The sequence below is a fragment of the Manis pentadactyla genome, chromosome 18 (assembly GCF_030020395.1).
Source record: "Manis pentadactyla isolate mManPen7 chromosome 18, mManPen7.hap1, whole genome shotgun sequence".
Lineage (NCBI taxonomy): Eukaryota > Metazoa > Chordata > Mammalia > Pholidota > Manidae > Manis > Manis pentadactyla.
Window position 1 is genome coordinate 25,980,876 of NC_080036.1, and position 11,415 is coordinate 25,992,290.

Genomic DNA, 11,415 nt, shown 5'->3' on the forward strand with positions numbered 1-11,415 from the left:
TCTGGGGGTGGCATTGTGGTTCGCTGACACCTGCTGTTTCAACTGCTTTGTGTTTGTTTTCATTGGTTAGTGGTCGTTTTAACTGCACTGTTCATCTTTTTTTTTTCTTTCTTTTTAAATAATTCTTTAGGAAAGGAGCAGCTTCCTCTAAGTTTGTTTTTATTTTTATTTTTTTAATTGCAAGTATGTCTTCTGCTTGTCTCCTCTTACATAAATGACTCATTTTATGAACTCCTCCAAACTCTCTCCATTGTAATCTGTGAAACAGTAGACAGGGTCTGGAGGCTAGAGATAGAATTGTTCTTAGAGGTCACCCAATCCTGGCTTCTTACAGATAGGAAAACCGAGTCTCTGCTCATGGAAACTCTAGTGCCAGGATACAAGTAAGAGAGGATAATTTCCATGTCCAGAGAACGTGACCTAGGCTTTGGATCAGAGGGGCTCTGGTAATAATTCTGACTGTGATGCTGTGAAATGAAATGCTTACACGTTCTTGCTTTGTCTTAGTGATAAAAAGTGGCTGTACTTTAAATATGCCCAGTGATGGTGATCTGCTGTGCATTCAGGCTAACAGTACAGAATATCATCTTGTCATGCTCCTACCTTGAGAGCAGTAAAGTGGTTAGTGCATGATACCTGCCAGGGAATAAGAGGGCCTGACACTGAGATAGCTTTTCTTTCCAGATTCTTCTTTCTTACTTTCAAGGTCTCAAGGCAATATGACCATGCTCAGGGATTGAGAAATGTCTCTCTCTGGCTCATAAACGTAAGACATGGGAGGAGAATGGTGGGCCTGGTCTTGAACTCTCTGGCCTGGCTCTGCAAGGTCGTCTAAGCAGCCCAGACCTGCCTGCCCAGAGGAGCCTTTGTGGGAAACTGCAATGTATACTTAATCTGTACAGGTGTTTAGGAGTCTTCAAGTCCTTTGACTTTATAAAAGCAACAAAATATTGTAGAAATAACATAGGTTTCAGAGTCAGATGGACCACATTCAAATCCCACCTCTGCCATTTCCTATCTGGGTGACATTAGACTAGTCAATTAACCTCTCCGAGATTCAGTTTTGTCATTTAGAAAAGGGGAATAACAAGTTCCGCCTAAGCCACCAGCAGATGAACCCCAAGCCATAGCTTCCACTTCTTCCTGTTCCTTTTATCATTCAGTTTTTGACAGGAGGACAAATTTTTACTCTTGTAAAATACATTCCGGTTTTGAAGCTCTGAGAGCTGTTATTATTCCTGGATCTGTAAGTGAATGCCAGTGACCTTCTCCTTGTGCGACTGTCAGAGACAAATAGCCATGACCAGGCTGGGGGAAGCCGAGGGGAGGTGAATGAATCTGGGCAATGCTTGGAAAAGTGTGGAAGCTGGGCTTTTCTTTCATTGTTTAATTTAATGAATATCAAAAGGGCTTGGCCTTGAGAGGCACAAATCAATAATGTAATGTCAGTGCTGTCAGGGGCTTTCCCATCCACTTCCATAGAGACGAAACCTCCCAAAAAGCCTCCAAGCCCAGACTAGAAGGCATTTAGTTCTTAGCAGAGTGGGTGATGATGACCACACCCAGGCAGATGAGGAAACTGATAATGATGGAGATGGTGGTGATGGTGGTGATGTTGATTATGACAATAATTTCTACCATTTATTTAGGGCCTATTAAGTGCAAGACCCTGCCCACACTAAACACTTTGTGCACGATCTCACATGACCCTGTACTATAACAACAGATTATAGATATGATCATGTGTCTTGTACAAATGAGAAACTGAAGCCAAGAAATGACCTTTCCAAGATTCCAGCTGCTTAATGGATGTGGAAGGTTTGGAGAAAATGAGAGGCATTTTTCCTTCCGAGTTGTTTGGAAGAAAAATAATGATGAAAAAAATTAGAAATTTTCCTTGAGACGTCCTCACCAGTAGTACCAAACAGAAACAAAATTTGCTTTGCAAATAGATGTCAACTTGAATTTTGCCCTCACCTCATACTTGGTCATGTCCTTTGGTGAGGAAATTAATTTTTCTGAGACTCAGCTTCTCTAAACCTCAGTTTTCTCATCTGGAAATGTGAAGATAAAAGTATATAATTCAAAGCATGGGTGGTTATGATGGTTCAGTGAGGGTTTATCGTGGTGCCTGTCTGGTACACAATAGATGATTAATGAAAGATAGCTTCCTTCTCAGGGACCTAGATGAGGGGTCAAAGCAGGAAAAACTCAGGGTAGGGGGCCCATACCAGTCCACCCTGCAGATAGACTCCCGGAGTTGGGGCAGTCAGGTCAGATTGAGGGGAACTCCATCTGTGGATGTAGCACTATACAGACAACATGATGGAAAGTGGCCTCATTTCTCTAGGGAAAAAAATGTAAAGTTCTTATGAGCATGATGCAGCCATGTTTTGTTTTATTTTAAATACCATTTTTCTCAAGGAAATTTACTGGTTGTTTATTTCTGGATGGAAATCTCTACATTTACAGGGTAAGAAAAATTACCGTCATAACCCTCCCTTGGTCGTTGGGCCAATGTTTGATCACTCCCAAATTAGCACAAGAAGCTTCTTGAACATTTCAGAAGGACTTCTCAGCCCTACTCCACCAATTATGCTTGAATGATGGGAAGTTAAATGCGGCAAGAACATCAGCTCAGGATGAGTGAGTCCGGCTTTCTTCTGTCTACACGAACCTAAGCCCCTTCCAAGAGCTGAGGACTAGCGGTCTTTTGTTTATACCTGTGGACTAGAAAAGGAGGAACAAAGAAAAGGTTGCAGTAGCCATGATCTGGCATGCCAAAACCTACCCCATCAGACTTCTCTCAAGTAGTCAAACATCACTTTGTCTCTGAGTTACTCTTTTCCATTTATTTCCACTGGTTCTCAGTCATAAGAGGCATCTGTTATAGGTGACCATATTGCTAACACATACACAGGTGCCTGTCTGGGGCACAGAAATTCACAGTAAAGTTCTCTCACTTTGGGATGTCAGGACCCTAGCCTTACCCCGATGGTCAGAATCAGCCCAGCTCATCCCAAGAAAGACAGAGCCCCTGATGAGCACACCATCAATAAATACCAGAGCAGATGCCATGAAATTCCAAATCAAAAGAATTTATACTATGAAGTCAGATATTATAGAGAGAGAAATAAATAAACAGAAATTGTCAGTCAAACTCCTGACAGCTGGGGCTGGCCTTAGAGGCAGTCAATGAACTAACTCTATAAATCACATTTATAGATCAGCCCCATTGCACAAAACGCTGCCAGGGGGCTTTCCATTCTGTAGCAGGAGAGAGTGGCTGGTTGTGTCTCGTGGACATGGGAAATGAGCAGAGCCTGTGTGTGCCCGGAGCAGTGACTTGAGAGTATCAGACCATGATTGAGACATTGCCCTTACCCTCTACGTCAGTGCATGCAGAAGGACTTGGGAGAAGTATTCTGGCTTCCCACCTGGAGTATGTCCAGGTGAAGGTCAAGGCTCCCACTGAACTCTGGTTAGGTGTATCTCAGAGCCCTAGAATTTACCAAACACAAGCACAAAAAGAGTGAGAAGTTGGCCCTGTTCTGGCACTCTCGTTATCAAAAACTCTTCTCTTAGCCATCATCCATTTCATGAACTGAAACCCCGACCTCCTTTGATGTCCCTCCGTGTCTTACTTGACCCTCCAGCAACCTAGACCACCTCCCGCTCACTGTGGGGTCCAGAGTGTGGGGCGGTTCTCCAGGCTGTGGCACATTGCAATGCATGTAACATAAGAGGGCTCCTAAATTTACGACATGAATAAATGGATGATTATCCTAAAGATATGGCTCCCAAACTGCATTTCTTTTCTGTTTTCTTTGGCTTGGAACCCTCCACTGCAGTTTCAGGTAGAAGCTTCTATCCATGTGTCAGGATGTGTACAGTGGTGATTGAAACCCCATTTCTGGGTTCAAATGCTGCCTCTGCCTCAAGTAACTGCAAAGACTTGGACGAGTGATTCTAAACCTCTCAGGTGGGATTAGCACATCTACAATATAAATATTAACATCTGTCCCCATGAAAAGAATGAACTCGTGCAGATAACTTGACACAGATCTTGCTTGACAAATAGTGATACTGACTTAAATATGAATGCCCATTGCCATGTCCTGGCACCTTCCCCCTTCCACAGCGTGTTTCCATTTCATTTTAACATTTGTCTTGAGCTTGAGTGACAAAAGGGGTGTGTGACTGTTCTCAAAAGTCTGAAGAGAAAAAAATAATGTCTAGGACACTCAGAGAGACTCCGGATTTAACACAGGGTCTGTGCTCTCTCCTGAGGCACGGGTATCCAGCGATGGTCTGTAGTCAGATGGTCTTACCCAGCAAACTACCCAAGCCTATGCCACCCAGCTTTCCCTAATACAGTTGAGACTTCCAGAGACCCTTCCACAGAAGCTGCCCCTCCCTACTTAACTGTTTTAAAGTCATTCCCTGGCCCTTGCTGCTCGTCAGCAAGCGGCAAGCAGGGCAGTAATTAGATCCTCTGCTGGGCCCTGCGCTAGTGATTTGAATAATTGAGAACATTGCAAGCCTTGGTTATAGGGGAAAAAGAGAAGCAAAAATAGAACGCTTCCCTGGTTAATAGCTAAGTGATCTTGAGCATCCTAGCAGGAGCAAGAACAGTGCACGGTCCAGAACAGGCCCCACCATGCCTCGGAACATTAGAGAAGGTATCCTGAGAGACTCGACTGGTATTCCTGGGAGCTCACTGCACATGTCCAAGACCCAGGCCAAGAATTACCCCTTCCCTAGGATCCGCTGACGTTCAGCTTTGATCCATTCTTCTCTCTCCTTTGTGTGTGATGAGTGCCTCCCTGGTACTTCTGCTATCCATCCTGTTAAAGGCAGCCCCCGGGTTCGGTGTCAGGGGTGATCAGTTGCTATTTCTAAAGCTTCTCTATTAGACAATTGAGTCTGTGTGTCGCCACTGGGATCATGATTTTTTTAAGAGCATGTGGTCTTCATGAGACAACAGTATTAGCTGTGACCTCTAACATCAGAAGATGCTTCCATTCGGGAGGTTTTCCCAGTTTTTGTGTACTTGAGAATCCTGGCTACGGGCAAGTAATGGAATAAAATTATCCATCAAGGACCTTCCAGACCTAGAGGTCCATAACCGTATCCAGTGCTTGGATTCCCATCCCAAAATAAATGCCAAATAATGAGTTGCAAGGGCATGGGGACATTCTGAAGTGTAGATAAGCTCCCCCAGGCCTCTTTGGCCATTGCACAGAGTGGGAAGGATTCCCTGGAGAAGGCTGATGTTGAGGGTTTCACGTGTGGGGTGGGACCTGCTGTCTCTCACTGCACTTCAGTCATTTGCCATCACTGGGCTAAATAATAAAAAAAACCAAAGCACCAAACCAGGCTCAGACTTTAGAGGGCATTCAAAACCGTACTTTGAGGAACATCCACTTCTGCCTTCAGGCAGCCCAGTTCTGCCATACAAGCTGCCACAGGAAGCCCTTGGTGCACAGGCTGCCACGTTTAGGGAGGAGATACTGGTAACTGCCATGTTGTCAAGCTGCTCAGAAGTCTGCATCCTGAGTGTTTTCGTAAGTGAGGTTCACAAGGCATGGTTTTAGCCCTTTGAACACCACACAAGTGATCGGAGGCTTGGAGACTGAGAAATCCAGTCCAACTCAACAAATCTGTGAAGGATGTGCTATGCACCTATTGTTGTTCAGAGAATAGTAGCCCTTGCCTGGGAAGATGTGATGCAAGTTCCACTTGCTCAATAAAAAGATGTTTATACACTGGGGGCTTTTGTCCCAAGCCCACAGGAGGCCTAATTATGACCTTACAATTTATGTGATCATGGGGTAAGAGCCAGGTAAAAAGATATGATTCATTACAAAAGACAACTGAAGGATAGAAGCTTCTGTCCTTTAGGCATACCAACTTGTTTCCCAGGGACATAACCTGTTTGGGTTTCTTCCCACTCAGAGCCGTATGAATTACACATTTTTTTAAAAAGCGGCGTGAACAGGTATTCCATTCCATAATGCCACGGGTGATATACGGAGATGAGGAAGATTATTCCATTGCCTTCTGAGCCCCAAACGTGGTGTGTAACTTGACCCTTAGCAACAGGCTCTGAAGGGAGATGCGCTCCGAGAAAAGGGACCCGCTTACCATGTGGTGCAGATAAGCAGCTGGTCTGGAAAGGCTTCGTGTACTACCTGGGGCTCTTGATTTTCCTGAATTTGATTCCTTTTTTAATACTGTGTGCCATTCATTGTGCAGTCAGAGCTAAACCTTTAAACCAGCGGTTCTCAACCAGGGCATTTTGCCCCAGGGGACATTTGTCAGAGTTTGGAGGTATTTCTGGTCGACGTACCTTAAGAGGAGGACAGACTGCTGCTCTAAAGAAAATGTGGACAGACATCCTACAATGTACAGGACAGCCCCCCACAGCAAAGAATTCCTTGAACCAAAACATCAGTAGCGGTAAGGTGGGGGAACCTTGCCTTCAGCCCTTCTGTATCTCTGTTGAACTCTCATGAGTGAGATTACAGTCTGTGCCTTCCTGTCTCTCCCCTACAATGCATCGAAGATTGTGGAAGAAATTAATGGAATCTCATTAAAGGGAAAGCATTATGTGAAGTAAGGAAGCAAGATGTAGAGAAAGGAAGGGGAATTGGAAAGAAAAGAGAGAGAGAGATACAAAGTATTCAAGTAATTACAGCAAGGAAGCTTTGAGATAAAAAGATAGCTGAGGAAACAAACGTTTGCCCATACTGGGAACTTAACTGAAATTATTTTAACTAGAAAGTTTAATAACAACATATGTGGAGCGACAGGACGTTACCATGACATAGAGCTGGGGGTGCTCAATCCTTTCCCTGGGCCCCAGCTCAAGTCATAAATGTGTGTATGTTCTTCTTGAAACCCTCGTACCGACCCAATGTCCAGCTCAGGGGCTACCCCAAACATCACGGAAGCTCCTCGTGCCCTCAGCACACCAGGGTCCCAGCCCTCAGGAGGATGCTGGATCCTACAGTCTTTGCCACACATTTGGACTCACCCAGATTTCAATTCAACACAATTCTCCACTAAGACACATCTAAATAAAACAAAGGCACTGATGTTTTATCCTTTATTTGAGAAGAGACTCTACATAAACTATGTCAGGAGGATACAGGTCTACACACGATTTCATCAATCGATAAATGGAGTCGTTAACATAACATTAAAGATATGAGACCATGAGGAAGACAGACATATGACCAAGGAGTATTTACAACTCTCACATACGATATATTTATATCAGGGATGGATATATACATATATACATGTACATGTGCATATACATACATATGTTCATACATACACACACATATATACATATATATGTATAAAATATTTTTAAGCAAAAATCAAGAATAGAGTTTCCTTCTTATAGAATCAACCATTGGAAAGTGAAGGATGGTTGGTTTTCATTTGTGTCGTGGTATTAAATCTCCACCCCCACATTTACCTCCAACACCCAGAGACTCCAATGAGGACACATGTTTGCCTTGGGAAAAGGATGACAGTGAGGAACGCAGGGATGGGCACGGGGCCGGGAGTGAAGGACATGCACAGTGGGAGAAATGACCTTTGGTGATACCATTAAATCATCCTTTTGTATTAAACATAAATTATCACTACAATTTAAAAAAATAATTTTCTGTTTTCTTTTGAGGTTGGGGGAGGAAGGAAGGGATGGGGAGGGGAATAGAGAAAGGGCGAACGCTTGCCTTGTCAATGCACCCCTTAATATCAAATGAGAACACAGCCCCCCCTACCCTGGGCCCATCTTACCAAGTTAGAATCCTTTTTTTTTTTTTTTTTGCATAAAGAACACCTTTACATAAGTACTTAGACCATGAGCCTCTTCTCCAAAGGCAAATACAATCATCATTTTAATGAAATTGATTCTCTTAGACTTGCCAGAACGCAAATAAACTTAGCATAGCCAAAGGATTCATTTGTCATGAAGGGATTGAATGGGGGAAATAGCACCTCCAGAAGGGGGCGCTATTAGTAAGACTCGGTTTGACTAAAACCTCAGCCACCCATTTTCAATGAACAACTTTGGGGTCCAAATGATGGAAGCAAGCATGATCTGCACTTTCCAGTGGCCTGGGAATAAAAAACAAATAAGCTTCATAGAGGACTATTTCTAAGTCACAACGTAAAACTGAGAAATAATCAATTGAGATTAAAATGATGTAAAATCCAGTTGAGCCCACCTCAACTCTGCTGCTGCCGGGGTCTCCACCCATGAGTGATGGCTTGGCAATACTATATCCCTCGTTAACTTTTTTCCCCCTAAACTTTGTAAGATCAGCTTGACCTCAGAACAAACGTGCGCATGTGTCACATGTCCACATGCTATATACACCTTTGTTCAGCAGTGGCCATAATCCAACTAACGCTTCGGTCGGCCAATACATTTTTACAAACATTGGGACACACACAAATACATAGGATCAGACAAGATATAATCACTTTACATATATTTAGTATAGAAAGCTTAGGGACGGGGTGGAAATCAGTTACAACGGCACCTGAACTTCATTTGCAAAATTCCTCTCTGAGAATGTAACATCCTAAGAGTGCACAGAAGTAAGGTATAAGCTGATTTTCTAGATATTGAAAGTTTGCTGCACAATATCAGCCTAAAGATAAAGGGACATGTAATGTCCAGTAGGAAACAAATCAGTGTACATCATTTACACGGCGATAAATCCTTCATTTCCCTTGAAATAAGATATGTAAAGTAGCACTTAGTTTAATACAAGTTTTGTTCTGCTTTAGACCGAGCTGTAAAAAGCCACTCATGCAAAAAATTACCTCCAGTTTTATCTGGATGTTTAAAGGACACTTCTCCTGAACACAAGTCCCTTTCACATAGGGAAGGGGAAAAAAAAAAATTCCACTCACAACAGCCAGTGTTGGCTGAGGGTGGAAAATACAAGACTTTGGTGTTTGTTCGGGCATTTGCCTTAAGAACCCAGAAGTAGCGCTGAGCTCACCTCTAACGACGCAGAGGGCTGGAAGTGCCCTTGAAAATTGTAGGAGTTTTCCAGAAAAAGTACTGAGAACCTCTGTAGGATTTTGTCCTCTGGCCTGCTCCCTCCTGAGGCTCTCACTGGCACCACTTGTCTGTCTAACAATGCCTGCTTCTGTCTCTCCAGTCTCAGACCGCCTTCCCTGCTGGCCACTGGATCATTCGTTTCCTGCCAGTCGATCTACAACCTCTTCTTCTCTGTTCTAAGGAAAAAGAATGTCTCTTCTTAAACTCTCTCCTCTAGCTTTAGGCCTTTCATGTACATATTCTTCCCAAATTAGGACTGTTCCTCGATTTCAGTATAAAACAAAGCTGTATTCTAAAGGACATTAATAGAGAATTTTTTTACCCGGCCCCTACCTCTCTACCCTCCACCCCCAAGTCCTCACATAATAACCTAGAGGAACTTACACCTTTTTTTTTGCATGGCAAGTGTGAGCCCTGGAATGGGAGGCCGCCAAGAGGTCAAGGAATGGAGGAAAAGGGTGGCTTCTCTTCAGACCCACTCCATCCAAGGTTAAAAGTTGTAATGCTGTTCAAACTGCTCCTCTGAGATCTGGCTCTACCTGCTGCTGCCACCTGAAAATTATCCTTCAAAAGAATCCCTTAAGGTCTTACACCACTAGGTGTTATGAACTATGGTAAGCAACACTGAAATGAAGACAGTGGAAGAGAGGGTATGCGCGAGCGTTCAGAGCCTTGGATGGTCCGGAGGCAGTTGAGATGGAGTTTATTTAACATCTGTGAAATAGAAGACAGTATTTAAGATGAAATGCAGAGTGGCTGTCTTCCTTTCCCAGCTCTGGGGCCACCCTGACACGAGGAGGAAGATGCTGAACATTAGTTAAGAGAAGACAGTGCTGCCTCTAAGAGTAAATCTACATATCAGTGTGCTAAACGACAACCAGCCAGTCACAAAGCAAAATGGCAACATGTGCTCCTGCTATGCTTCTTTTCTCAATGCACCCATTTGCATTTTTACTATGATCGTCTAAGGCAAAGTTAGCTACTGAACAGCACTCAGGATTGAAGGGTGGCTGCTGGCACTCAAAACAGTGCCTTGCCCTGAGTCTCTGAAAACGTGCCTAACCACAGCATCCCTGGGCCCTTTTCTGTCCCCGGAGTTCATAGCTTCCACTCAACTCTCATGACATATTGCCTGCCAATGCACAAAGAGTGAAGCATAGACGTGTACGTTGTGGGGAACTGCAGAGGAATTTTAAAAAGAAAGTGATTGCCAATAATTAGTCCCATATTTGGGAGTTTACAACTCAATGGTGCCTCATGAAAACTTCTTTGCAGGGTGTAGCTGCACCAAAATGTGCGTCCTACTGATGTCTAAGTACATTTCTCTCCACTCCTGTGAGTCAGGAGACCTGGATGTTGGCCCAGCCCCCATCACTGGTTAGCCAGTCAAGAACATGTCAGAAACAGCTAGGCCACCAGGTCTGGAAACAAAAGATGAATAAGGTCTTCCCCGTTGAGGCCCCAGTGAACAGGAAGTAAAGGAAAAACCCACTCTTCTTTGAACGGAAGGTCCATCAGGATAACCAGCCTTGGTTCCACTGAAGGAGGTATTTGCTGTCCCTGGTGCTGAAAACAGACACCCAAGAATTACTGGCAGATGGGAGAAGCAAGAAAAGGTGCCTATCAAACTGAAAAACCTTTCAGGAGAGGCTGACTTTAGGTGACAGACCTCAAAACGTGGTTTTGAAGGCCTCTTTTTGTGCCATTTCAAATGAAAGCAGCCTCAAAGTGACTCTAGTCATCCTGTGGGACAGAAGGCCATGCATTGCCACAATACTGATGGAGTAGTTCAACCACCTCCCCAATTCAGTCCCTACTGGTATATTCCCTCAAGTGATTCAAGGATCCATAGCCCTTAGAAAAGAAGCCCTCAATGGATTCAGCACCAGGGTGAGCAGAAACCTACTGATTTCTCTCTCCTGATACCAACTGCAAACATAGCATTAATTGGGCTTGCCAGGATTAAGTTTCTGAAGGAAATATTTGGGTGAAACGTTACCACATACTGAAACATAGGCCTCTGAATTCCTCTCCACCCTAATAGTATTGTCACAGTCTGAGAAACTGAGCAGAGATTTACTACGCTCAAGAGAAAGTCTAAACTCATAAACAACTACTTCCTAACTATCCCCAACCAGCCCCCAGGCAACACACTCACATGTATCTCAGAAAGTAAAACCCATTTGCGAAAGAACATGATTCTTCCCTCAACAGTACATGAGTCATTGCCAGAGAAAGCAAGACTGCTGTTTTCTCTCACATTCAGAGAATATTCTTGTCCTGATCTGCTTTCTTTTCACCTTATTTTGACAAAGCCC